Source organism: Ipomoea nil, unplaced genomic scaffold, assembly GCF_001879475.1.
Source record: "Ipomoea nil cultivar Tokyo-kokei standard unplaced genomic scaffold, Asagao_1.1 scaffold2191, whole genome shotgun sequence".
In the NCBI taxonomy this organism is placed as follows: domain Eukaryota; kingdom Viridiplantae; phylum Streptophyta; class Magnoliopsida; order Solanales; family Convolvulaceae; genus Ipomoea; species Ipomoea nil.
Window position 1 is genome coordinate 117,154 of NW_017618619.1, and position 13,076 is coordinate 130,229.

The following is a 13,076-nucleotide window of genomic DNA, read 5'->3' on the forward strand; positions in this document are numbered from 1 at the left end:
ATCAAACGTTCGGCCGTCACACATTTGTTCACTACGGTGTCCGAATTCCGTTTGAAGTTCTTGCAATTTTTGAATCCTTGTTGCAATTGGCTTTGGCATTGGAGCAATCGGCGTCGGTGGCAACACATCATGAGAAGTTGAGCTCGAGCTCGAGCTAGGACGAGCTAGGACGAGTTTCTTTAAAGTAGTCCATCATGCTCCCTCGGCTTCTAGGTGTAGTTGTTGGTCGGACAAGTTCCACAAGTGGTCCTCTTGGTCGTGGAGCCCTTGGTTGGGATGACGCATAAGCATAGGCTTGTGGTACAAAATGACTTGCCAATCCTTCCCCCTTTTCGGCAGCATTAATGAATCTTTGAAAGCTATCAGTGAAAGAATTTTGCTTGTCACGAACTCCTTCAAGTAAATCCAAGTTGATACGGGATTGTTGAAGTAAACCTTGCACTTGTTGTTCCAAAAGTTTAAGCCTTGCGGTTGTATCGGATCCATGTCTTCCCATTTCATTGAATAACTTCATCACATCATTCTTCAATTCTTGCTTTGCCGTGTCAATTTCGGTTTTTAATAGGCCTTGCCTATTAAACAATTGTTGAGCACGGTCCACCATATCCTTGTGATAGCCATCAAGCTTTGTGTCCATTGCATCCATCTTTGTGTTCAATTCACCCGTAGATCCTTGTACAATACCCCTAACATCCCCAACAATTTCTTCTCTCAAGGCTTGTGCATTGAACAATTGTTCACTTTGAACGGGTTGATGTGGAATCGGCAATGGGTGTGTAAAATCATCTCTTGGTGTGGTGATCATTGTGTCAACAAGGTTGGGTTCGGCTTCCTCGGTGTTGTAGCAAAGAAGCAATGTTGATCTATTTCTTGGATGATCTTGGTCATAAAACTCATAGGAAGGTTGCAAAGTAGGCAAATTCCTTGTCTCATCCAAATTTAAAGAAACCCCTTGACTTGGTGCATTTCCTTCTTCACGAATAGACTCCGTAACCTCCGTTACGGGATGTGGAAAACAAGACTCATAACTCAAATTTTCATCCCCAACATTTGCAGGATACGGATCAATCTCCGGGAGCCCTATATCATCATTCCTTGCCAAAGATCCCTCTCCGGGTCCTCTTCGGGTATCTTCCAAAGACATAGCGGTGGCACGGCGAATATCGTTTGGATCAAATTCTCCTAAAGGCTCTTCGGTTGTGGCTTCAACCATCACTCCCTTTTCGGTTCTCTTCTTCTTAGCAAGCATGGTCAAGAAGCAAGAATTAATCACCGAAAGCCGGGTAGCTCTAGCAAGATCACGTGTGCCTAACCAATTCAACACTATTTCTTCCCTTTCCAAGGTATTCGGCCCTATTGATTCGGCCAACATGTTGTGGTCTCCTAATCTCCATGCTCTCCATTCTAGTGCTCTTTTATACTCCTCCAAAAATGCACTATCCGCCCCAATTGATGATATTTCATCATCACTTCCAACTTCAACAACATTCACCTCAACTCTATTTTCCTCAACAAATCCATGACTCTCAAGGATAATTGGGTTCGGGTTTTGAGTGGTTAAGGGTCTTGAGATTGGGTGGCTTGATTGTTCTTCGTTGGATCGAACGGCATGGGTGTTTGATCCTTCATGGCTTGGTTCTCGGATATATTGTTTAAGGTTTTGGAAGGGGTTGGGCAATTTTCTTTTTCGGGTGGGTTTTGGTAGGCTTGTGGGTAAGGTAGGATTTTTAGGTTCATTGGAGTTGGGTGGCCGAAAGAGGTAGCTATGGTTTGTAATATTCTTGGCTTTGGTAAGGGTGACATTTTTGGTTCTCAAAATCTCACCAACGGCAAACCCGTAACCGATCTCCTGTTGAAACCATCCATCCACCAAAGGCTTGGCCTTCCTAATAGACTCACACAACCTTCCAAACATAAAGGCACCTCAATCCACACAAACATTGTTCAAAATAATGTCCATAATCAACAATTTTTCTTTTGACAACTTGTCACGGCAATGATACCGGGATTCTACACATTTATGAACAATATCCAACAACAATCCATAATCCTTCTTCAAATCTCTTTTGTTACCATTAACCTTCGGAGATAGCGGTGCGTTTGCATCGCGTACCTCGGCCCAAATGGCACTGACATCATGCACATGAATTTCTACCCTCAAACTTGATTCAACAAGATTAAACATCCTCCGAAAATCATCGAGATTAATTTCTACATCAACACCTTTGATCATAGAAATAATTGAGCCATTTTCTATTCTAGCATTCATGTATAATTCGGTCACCTCATCTTTATAGAAACCAACATATCTAAAAGTGCAAAAATTTAACAACCCACAAGATTCGAGAGAGTTGATAATTTTTACCCCAATAGATTTGTCCTCCACTTGTTTCTTGAAGTCGGTGACATCTAGTATCATCCCGCTTAGTACACGGCTAGATTTCCTTGTTCCTCCGGTTGTGAATGACTCCATCTCCACTTGATTAATCTCCATTTGAGTAGAAAAAGAATTTAGAAATTTTTGGGTGCAAGATTGGGTGTTTCGGCAGTGCGGTCCGAAATAGGATAGAAGGAATGGGTTTTTGGATTGTGAGGTTATTTGGGTAGGATTTTGGGTTTGGGTGATGGATTTTTGTGTGTAGAAGATTTTTGTGTAGAGAAATTAGAGTGGGTGTTTGAGTGTTGAGAGATTTTTGGCTATTTCTTGTGCTATGTTTCCGGCCGGCGAGAGAGAGGGAAAAGAAGAGGACTTGTGTTCTTCTTGAATGCAGCTTCTACCCGTTAGGATTGAGGAAGAAGGGTGAGAAATTACTCTTTTGCCCTCTAGTGGGTAGAGAGAGAGTATTGATCTCTTTGAGGATAAATTCGACCTTCCACATGATTTAAATTTGCCAACTTAGATTTATATACTCCATTTGTGAGTACATGGCGCCAAAAATTGTGCTTCAAATAACCGCCAACCTGGAGCAAATCAGATAAAAAAAATCTCGAAAATAATCTGTTAGACCAATAAATATACTCCAGATAAATATTATTATTTCAATTCCATATTTCAATAAAGCTGATTTTCTGAAAAGAAACCTGATAAAGATAAATTGATCAGACAGATACCTAATATCTGAAAAGAAATTTCAAGTTCCCAAATCATTTAAAACATTTGACTTTCTAAATATTTGCCAAACTTTTTGACTTTTGATTTTCCAAATTTGGCAAGCACTCATCAGAAAATCTATTCTTACACAAACCCAATTAGACATGCAAATATCTAAATTTTCCTTAAATATATACAATTTCATCAAAATTAACCCAATTGAAAAATTGTTCCCCCTAAATTGCATACTAATCTCAAATTAATCTAATTAAACATATTTAGCAAAAAAATTACACAAATCAATTATGCTAAAAAGTGACAAATTAAATAGACATACGTATCACATAAATAAATCGCAAATTTAGGTACGCAGATTTCGTAAGACAAAATTATAACACATAAATTTTACGAAAACATGTACACAAATAAACATATATTATACGTACATACACAATTAAATTAAGTACATAGATCACATAAATTACATGCAATACACAGTAGGTATCAAAAATTAACAAAAATTAAGAGTTAAGGAATTGCTTAGCTCATTTCGATCATTCCCATTTCATGCCTTAGAGTAGCAAAACGAGATTCACACAACGGCTTTGTGAGAATATCGGCAATTTAATTTTCCGTGGGAACATGATCGATTTTTAAATCTTTCTTTTCGACGTGGTCTCGGATAAAATGGTGTCGAACGTCGATGTGCTTGGTTCGCGAATGAAGCACCGGATTTTGGGTTATGGCAATTGCACTTGTATTATCGCATAAAATGCTAACATTTTCGCACTTAATCCCATAGTCCAATAATTGTTGCTTCATCCACAAGATTTGTGCACAACAACTCCCAGCTGCAATATATTCGGCTTCGGCAGTGCTCGTAGCTATGGAGTTTTGCTTTTTGCTGAACCAAGAGACCAATCTTCCCCCTACGAACTGGCATGTCCCTGAGGTACTTTTTCGGTCTATTTTACAACCTGCAAAATCTGCATCTGAATAACCAGTTAGTGTAAAATCTCCTTCTTTGGGATACCATAATCCCACATTGATTGTTCCTTTGAGATATCGAATTATCTTCTTGGTTGCAATCAGATGACTTTCTTTGGGCTTTGATTGGAATCTTGCACATATGCCAACCGAGTAGGATATGTCTGGTCTGCTTGCGGTTAAGTATAGTAAAGATCCAATCATCCCTCGATACATCGTTTGATCGACGTCTTTTCCTTCATCATCTTTATCCAATTTTTGAGATGTACTCATGGGAATTTTGACTGAGGATTTTCCATCTATGCCAAATTTCTTGATAAGATCTCTTGTGTACTTGGCTTGATTTATGAAAATTCCTTCTTCAAGTTGCTTGACTTGCAGTCCCAAAAAGTAATTTAATTCTCCCATCATACTCATCTCGAACCTGTTCTGCATGAGCTTAGAAAATTTCTCACATAAAGTTTTATCAGTACTTCCAAAGATAATATCATCAACATAAATTTGTACTAATAAAATGTGATTATTTTCTTGAATTCTAAAGAGGGTTTTATCGACTAGACTTTTGGTGAATCCACAACTAATTAAGAACATTGACTAGGTGTCGTACCAAGCTCGCGGAGCTTGTTTTAACCCATACAATGCCTTCTTTAATTTGTAGACTTGATCACCAACGTCTTTTACCTCAAAACCGGGTGGTTGTTCGACGTAAACTTCTTCTTCAAGTAAGCCATTTAGAAATGCGCTCTTTACGTCCATTTGATACACAACGAAATTCTTGTGCGCTGCATATGCTAGGAATATCCAAATTGCTTCGAGTCGTGCGACGGGGGCAAACGTCTCATCAAAATCAATTCCTTCTTCTTGTGAATACCCCTTCGCGACTAATCTTGCTTTATTCCTAACAATGACGCCGTCTTCGTTTGCTTTGTTCCTAAAGACCTATTTAGTGCCAATTACATTTTGGTGCGTTGGTCTTGGAACAAGTTTCCATACGTCGTTGCGCTTGAATTGATCTAATTCCTCTTGCATGGCATCTATCCAACTTGGATCGGCTAAAGCTTCATCAATTTCCTTTGGTTCCAGTTGAGATAGAAAGCATGAGAACATTGTATCTTGTTGTTGATTCCTAGCAGATGATCGCGTCTTTACTCCGTCACTTGGATTTCCAATGACTAAGTCATGGGTGTGACTTCTTAGCCATTTCCGATTTGGTTGGAAATTTGTTGGATTTTCAGAGTTTCCTTCTTGATGTGATTCCACTTGTTGTGTATTATTGACGGATGCTTCTTCGGTTTCAACTACTGGAATTTCTTCTTGTTGAATTTCAGTTGGAGGCATGCGTGACATTTCGGGTATCTCATTTGATATTGCCTCAAATTGGTGAGTACCCATATCACTTGATTCTTCTACTTCCCGCAACACATTGTCTTCGAACAAATTGTTAGATTTAATTAAATCACAATTACCTTCACCATTTTTGCTAATTTTGTCGTGACTTTCATCGAACACAACGTGAATCGATTTTTCTACCACCATGGTTGATTTGTTGAATATTCTATATGCTTTGCTGGTGGATGAATATCCCAAGAATGTTCCTTCGTCCGCTCGCTCGTCAAAAGTCTTTAATTGAGACTTTCCATTAACAAGTACAAAACATTTACAACCAAATGTATGAAAATAGGTGAGATTGGGTTTTCTCCCTTTCCATAATTCATAAGGTGTTTTGTTATAAGACTTGTGGATTAGACTGCAATTTTGAGTATAGCACGCCGTGTTAATTGCTTCTGCCCAAAATCTTTTTGGTAGACCGGCGGCCGTTATCATGACTCGTGCGGCTTCCTTGAGTGTTCGATTTCTTCTTTCAGCTACACCATTTTGTTGCGGCGTTCGTGCGGCACATAATTGATGTAAGATTCCTTGTGAATTGCAATAGGATTGAATCACTCTGTTCACGAACTCTGTTCCTCGATCGGTTCGTATAGTTGCAATCTTCATGTCCTTTTCGACTTGTAGTAGCTTTAATAGCTCTGGCAGCTTTGATAAGACTTCATCCTTTTTCTTGATGAATATTGTCCAAGTGTACCTAGAAAAATCATCAACAACAACCAAAGTATATTTCTTACCACTTATACTTACTGGGTCTACTGGACCAAATAAATCCATGTGCAGTAGACTTAAGGGTCTCGATGTTGACTCTTGAGCTTTGACTTTGAATGATGCTTTGATTTGTTTTCCTTTCTGGCATGCATCACAAATTTGATTTTTCTTGAACACAATGTTGGGTAGTCCTTCGACTAGATTATTTCTTGCAAGCTTGTTGATGGTTTTGAAATTCAAATGATTTAGCCTTCTGTGCCATTCCCAACAAGCTTCATTCGAATTATTTGCCATCAAGCATACGGATTCCTTCGTTGTACTCCAATCTACAACATACATGTTTTTCTTTCTTGATCCGGCGAGTACGACTTCATTCGTAGATTCGTCCTTGACTTGACATTTGCCTTTATAAAATTCTACGAGATATCCTTTATCGCAAAATTGACTTGTACTAAACAAGTTGAATTTTAATCCTTCGACATAAGATACGTCATCAATTCGTAGACCATTTTTCACAATTGCGCCGGTTCCTTTTGTCATTCCATATCGATCGTTTCCACCGAAAACAACTTTTGGTCCTTCGATACTTTTGAACTCAACTAGACTAGCTTTATTGCCGGTCATATGTTGAGAGCAACCGCTATCGAAATACCAAATTTCCTACAAGAAAGATTAATTATTTTTAGGTACCCATGCTTGATTGGGTCCTTTTGTGTTAGTAATTTTTGGCATCCAAATCCACCTAGATCCCACTGATCCAAGGGTAGGTGATTTGTAACCATTAAAAACTCTATAATCATAACGCACTTTCGAATAATGATTCGGTGCAGGTTGGGAAGCAGATAGTTGCTTGATCCTATGAAAAAGAGCAAATCTGGACTTGGTCCATGGTTTGTCATCAAGCGACCAATCTTGTTCTGAGGGATATAATCTCCCAGCCCCAATTCTCGGAATTCTTCCCATATTCCTATGAGGTTTTGTTGCACTAGACTCGTTGGTTCTCTTTGGAGATACAAATTTTTGCCTTTTGAAATTTTGTTGCCTATCCGAGATATTAAAATTTTTATTCGGCCTTGCAACATATTTATGGGCATTTATTTGTTTACCAACTCCTTGTCTCATTGTGCTATACTGAGTTTTCACAAATTTTACCACTGTGACTTTATTAATTAAAGTAGTAGTAGAATTAGTCAGTTCCACAGGGGTTTGAGAACATGATGGATCGTAGCCTAGTCCGGCTTTATCTCCAGCGGGTTTCTGCATGTTTACCATTTTATCCATGATTTTGGATGAATTTGTAAATGATGCGATTACTTCCCGAAGGTTATGTTCTCGAACCTCTCTAGCTTTGCACTCTTCTTGAAGTCGAACATTTTCGGCTTTCAAATTACTCATTTCATTTAGAGAATTTTGCAATTTTTGTGACATTTCTTCCTTTTCAAGAATTAACGTATTACTGCGCTCTTTGATTTGAGTATGAGTGGCCATGACCTTTTTACAATCTTCCATAAGACTTTGAAATGATTCTTGAGTCTGGAAAGAAGTGTCAACGGAACTAAAAGAGCTAAAAGAGCTAGAAGATACCTCTTCGTCGATTTCACGCGTCATATAACATTCTTCATGTTCGGATGTCTTGCCCACTAGGCATAGTAGCGCCGTATCTTCTTGTGATGAATCACTCTCGTCACTAGATGATTCTTCGGATTCACTTGCTTCTAACGGATCGCTTATTAGTGCCTTCCGTTTGCCCTTTTTGAATTTCTTCTCTTTGGATTTGTATTGCACTTGTGGAGAAGTATTCGAATTTTTGTCCGCCTTGGGGTGTGGACATTCGGCCATAAAATTTCCAAGCTTTCTACAATTGTAGCACACGTTTGTGTTATCTTCGACCGGTTCCCTTCTTGATCTTTTATTTTCTCGAAAGAAATTTCCTTGTGGTGATCCTTTGTTCTTTCGCATGAACTTCTTGAATTTCCAAACAAATAGAGAAAATTGTTCGTTAGATAAAAAATCATTATTTCCTACTGACCTTGATGTTGAGGGTTGTTCGGCCATCAATGCGGATGTTCGTTCATCGCGTTCTTCTTCGACTCGTGTATTCATTTCGAACTCATACGGCTTAAGATCACTAAAGAGTTTATCCGTAGATAATGTCCTTAGATCTCTATGATCGCGCATTGCGGTCACCTTCATATCCCAATTTGTAAGTAGTTCGCGTAACACTTTGAGCGATATTTCCTTCTGGGTAATTGTTTTTCCCAGATCCATGATTTCTCCAAGAATTTTGATCAATCGAGCTTCCATGTCGGTGATGCTTTCGTTCGGTAGCATTTTGAAATCTTCGAACCTCTTCATAGCAATGGTTAGTTTGTTGTCTTTTTCTTGTTCATCGCCTTCACCGATACTAATAAGAGTATCCCATATTTCTTTTGTTGTGGTGCACTTTCGAATCTTTGGGAATATTGTGTCATCGACCGTTTTGAACAAAATATCCTTGGCAATATTGTCCAAGTTATTGCGCCCTCTATCTTCCTTTGTCCACTCCATTTTTGGCTTTGGAATATATCGTGGAGCATTTGGATCTCGTGGAGTCGTAGTATTAGCTTCCATGATTTGGATAGGACCAGTGGTGATGACTTCCCACATTTCATCATTTAAAGCAGATAAGTGCACATGCATACGTATTTTCCAATCATCAAATTTATCAAGTGAGAAAAGCAAATTTTGAGCAAGAGCCATATCTCTCTTCATTTTGAAGTTTTCGAGATCTATCTAGCAGTCAAAATTGACTCAAATAGACAACCGCTCTGATACCACTTGTTGGTCCCGAAAGGATGGCGAGAAGTCTAGAGGGGGGGTGAATAGACTTCTCGAACTTTTTAAACTTTCTTCGAAAACACACAAGGCAAATAACACTTTGGTAATTTCAACTCTAAGTAACAAGCATTAACAAGATAAACAACTTAGAGTGTGCAGCGGAATAGGTAGCGGTAAAGTGTTATGCTTATAAGTGCGGTTCTCAAAGGGATATTCTAAACATGCAACACGTTAGAAACACTTGATATGGTTCAAAGATGATGTACATAAAGTTTGGCTTGCATGCAAACGTGGGAACTATCAAACCCAGACAGATAAAGATAAGCAATAAATCGTACTCGGGTTAGTTCGCAGTTAGAATAAGCATGCACAAAATATATGAGCAGTAAGTAAATAGAGAGAGAGATTTATAGTGGTTCAGAGGTGGTGTAATCCTCCTAGTCCACTCTTCTCCTTTCACTTCAAGGAGGAAATTCACTATTCTTCGATCACCCAGATACAATAATGAATAAGTGTCCACCGACAATTCTCCGAGTGTTTCGCACAAAGCTACACTCCTCCAAGGTTTTTCGCAAGCTCCTCTTGTTACTCCGCCTTCCCGAGTACTTCGCACCAAGCTGTACTCCTACACCACGAGAACTACGCACAAAGCTACGTCCTCACAGGGTTTTCACAAGCTCCTCTTGTTACTCTGCCCTTCACCACGAGTGCTACGCACAAAGCTACACTCAACCAGGGTTTTTCACTCTCTCTAGTTACTCCGCCCTCTTTCTACACTCAGTAGAGAATATTACAAAGAAATAAAATTTCTCTCTCACTCAGACTTGAATTTAATTCTATGAAGCTCTGTTTCCCCCTTTTCGGTTAATTAAAAAAAAAAACTGTATCTTTTGCTTCTATGTCTTAGCCGTTGTTCAAGTTGTTGAACTGCTCAATCGCTTCACCCCCTCTAAACTACTTCTGTCTTCAAGTCTGCTTAGACAATTTATAGCTAGTAAAAGCTATTTGCCCGTTGATCAACTTTCGATCTCGATCGTCCATTTTGAATTACAGTTGATCAAAAGATATTGTCAACTTGATCTGAAATATTAGGTAGATGTCATTTCTCCTTTTGTCAGATGATTTGAATAATTTGCCCGTTGCCGTGTCTTGAATTTTGTAGCCTCCAAAATTTGAATAAGATCGGCGCGGCAAGCTTGATATTTCTTGTCCTTCATAAATGCTCTGACATGTCAAGTTGATCAAATAATTTATCTGCTGATTCTTGCTTGAGTATAAAATAATTCCTCCGCGAATCAGCCTTCTTCGAGCGTCTCTGGTTCCACCGTAAAAACTTTGATATTCATATGAAAATATATCAGATATTTTCTCCTTCATGATCCTTGTAAAATAATATACTGGAACCTCTGTAAAAACTTCATAGTTGTTCATAGTGAGATGCTCTGTTTCGAATTTAAGCTTGGTCCACCATACTTGGTATGTTTCTCCATTTGGTGCATGGCTTTTGTGAGACTTGTGTATTTTACTTAGTCTCCATATTCTTAGCTAGTCTCCAATCTTAGCTATTCTCCTTTAGCTAGTCTCCTTCTAGCTAGTCTCCTTTTAGCTAGTCTCTCTTTTAGAGAGTCTCAATTTAAAGATAGTCTCTCATACGGTTTGGTATACTTTGAGCTAGTCTCCCATACGGTATATGGTCCCTCATACGGTTTGGTATACTTTGAGCTAGTCTCCCATATGGTATATGGTCCAATATACTTGACCTTGAGCTAGTCTCCCATACAGTTATACGGTCCAAGCTAGTCTCTCATACGGTCCCATACGGTTATACGGTCCAAGCTAGTCTCTCATACGGTCAGAGCTAGTCTCCCATACGGTCCAAGCTAGTCTATCATATGGTTAGAGCTAGTCTCTCATACGGTCCAAGCTAGTCTCCCAAGCTTAAAAATGCTTCACTTGAGATTTAAACTTAGGATCATTTAGCATAGCTCACACGCGTTTCTTCCAACTCCTCTAGCATGGTTCTTGGTAACTTCTCCGCATCATAATTATGTTAAGCTATAATCCCGCTTAACTTCTTCAAATAAATCATGATCTTCCAGACTTGTACATGGGTTGCATGATATGGGTGCACCATACTCCGTAGACTCAAACTGACTCAAATAGAATAAAAATGGGGACTACTTGATTTTTCAAAAATACATTCGGCTCATCAAAATTTACAAAATATTCCTAACAGATACTTAGAAAGACCAATAGCTTTTACCCCCGCCAAGTATTCAGTACAAAGTTCAGTTACCTCCTCAACAATATAGCTTTCAACAATAGATACTTCTGGTCTATATCTGTTGTAATGACAAATTTTCATTTTTGATAGTAATAATAATAATAATAGGCTAACTAGATATTTTTAGGTCTTATTCTTCCTAGGCCCAAATTATAATTTAGTTGGTTAAGTTTTGATTTGGGCTTAGTCCATTCTTGGGCCCAATAATATTTGTATATCATAAGCTTGAGAAGTCCATTAGGGGGAAGGAGATTATTCTGGAATCTTAGTAGAGAAGAAAGAGGGGAGAAAAGGACACTTTGAGCTTTTGGCGTAAGAAGAGTGAGGAGGCAGTAGGTTTTGCTTTTGTGCTCAAAAACAAAGTAAAAAAAGGGGACAAGGTGACCGTGAAGGTTAGTGCATAAAGGAATTTCTATGCTTAAAGCTTACTAAGGTAAGGGAACTTTGCACTTACTTACTCATTGTAACTTATATACCATAGCTTAAGTGACTGTAAAATATTGAAGCTATTCTTGAATATTATGGGCATGTTTTGTATGATAAAGAATTAGTACATATCTCGTGAAAATTTGGGAATTTGATGCGTTTTAATGTTGATCATGGTATATATAGATTTTCAAAGGTATTAATCATATTGGTGGTCTAACCACCCTTGTCTTGACTTGGAATGTTCCCTTGATTTCCAACTGGTGGTCTCGCCACCCTTGATTTGGAACATTCCCTTGATTTTAATTGGTAGCTTTGCTACCCTTGACTAGTGTAATATTATTAATTGATCTTGGCTCATCCTATGAGTATATTATAGTTCTCAAAGTAAAATGGTGAGTTAGGTATGTAATATCTTTATTTATTTATTTCTATGATATTTTGAGCACCGATCTATGATTCATGACTTGAAGGGAAAACTCTGGAATTATTGATACTCTTATGCGATAAAATTGTATAAGAATACTAACGCTTTTATTATACTTTTTATTAAACGTCTTATGTTACCTTATTTATTTGTGGTCCTCTTTATTCTTTATACTTGATTTGGTACAGAAGTGTTATATGATGTACCATGCTTTGAGCTCACTTGTGTGTTCATGTTTTCAGATTAGAGTGTTGATCGAGGTTAAGACAAGGGAGGTCACATTTTGGGGTTAAAGACCATGGGGTATTAGTCTAGTGTTTTGTGATAGAGGAGGACTACTTCTAGTCTTTTTGTGGAGATCAAAGTCCATAGTAGGACCTTGGATTTCAAGTTGTAATTTTGGACCATGTCTAGAAGCTTAAATGTGTATATTATAATTCCAATTAAGCTATCTTTGGGGGAAGGAACTTTAAGACCAAGAGGTTGTTTAGGTTATCTTGTGATTGATATTTTGTTTAGCAGGCTTCGTATTATAACGATTTTGTTTTTGTCGTAATAATACGGCCGGGTTATGCTCATTTTTGGGGCGTGACATCTGTTCCTCACATAACCTTTTAAAACTTTCATGTACCGTTCAAATGAGTACATCCACCTCAAATAAGCAGGACCGCACTGTTTGATCTCTATCACCGGATGTACAACCAAATGAACCATGATATCAAAAAATGAAGGTGGAAAATACATCTCCAGCTGACACAATGTAACAATAATGCCATTTTACAATTCATCTAGTTTGTCTGGACCAATCACTTTTCCACAGATAGCATTAAAAAGAAACAAAACCTTATAATAGTATATCTCAACTTTTTGGCAATATACCTCTAACAGCCACTGGCAATAGTTGCTGCATTAAGGCATGACAATCATGAGATTTCAATCCCACCAAT

At 38.3% G+C, this 13,076-nt stretch overlaps 1 long non-coding RNA gene across 1 annotated transcript; it reads left to right on the forward strand.

Moving 5' to 3' along the window:
- Window positions 1-11,497: 11,497 nt before the first annotated feature.
- LOC109150060 lies at window positions 11,498-12,728 on the forward strand. Its single transcript, XR_002049082.1, has 2 exons — window positions 11,498-11,709; window positions 12,372-12,728. It is a non-coding gene; the product is annotated as an uncharacterized LOC109150060 (long non-coding RNA).
- The last annotated feature ends 348 nt before the right edge of the window (window positions 12,729-13,076 follow it).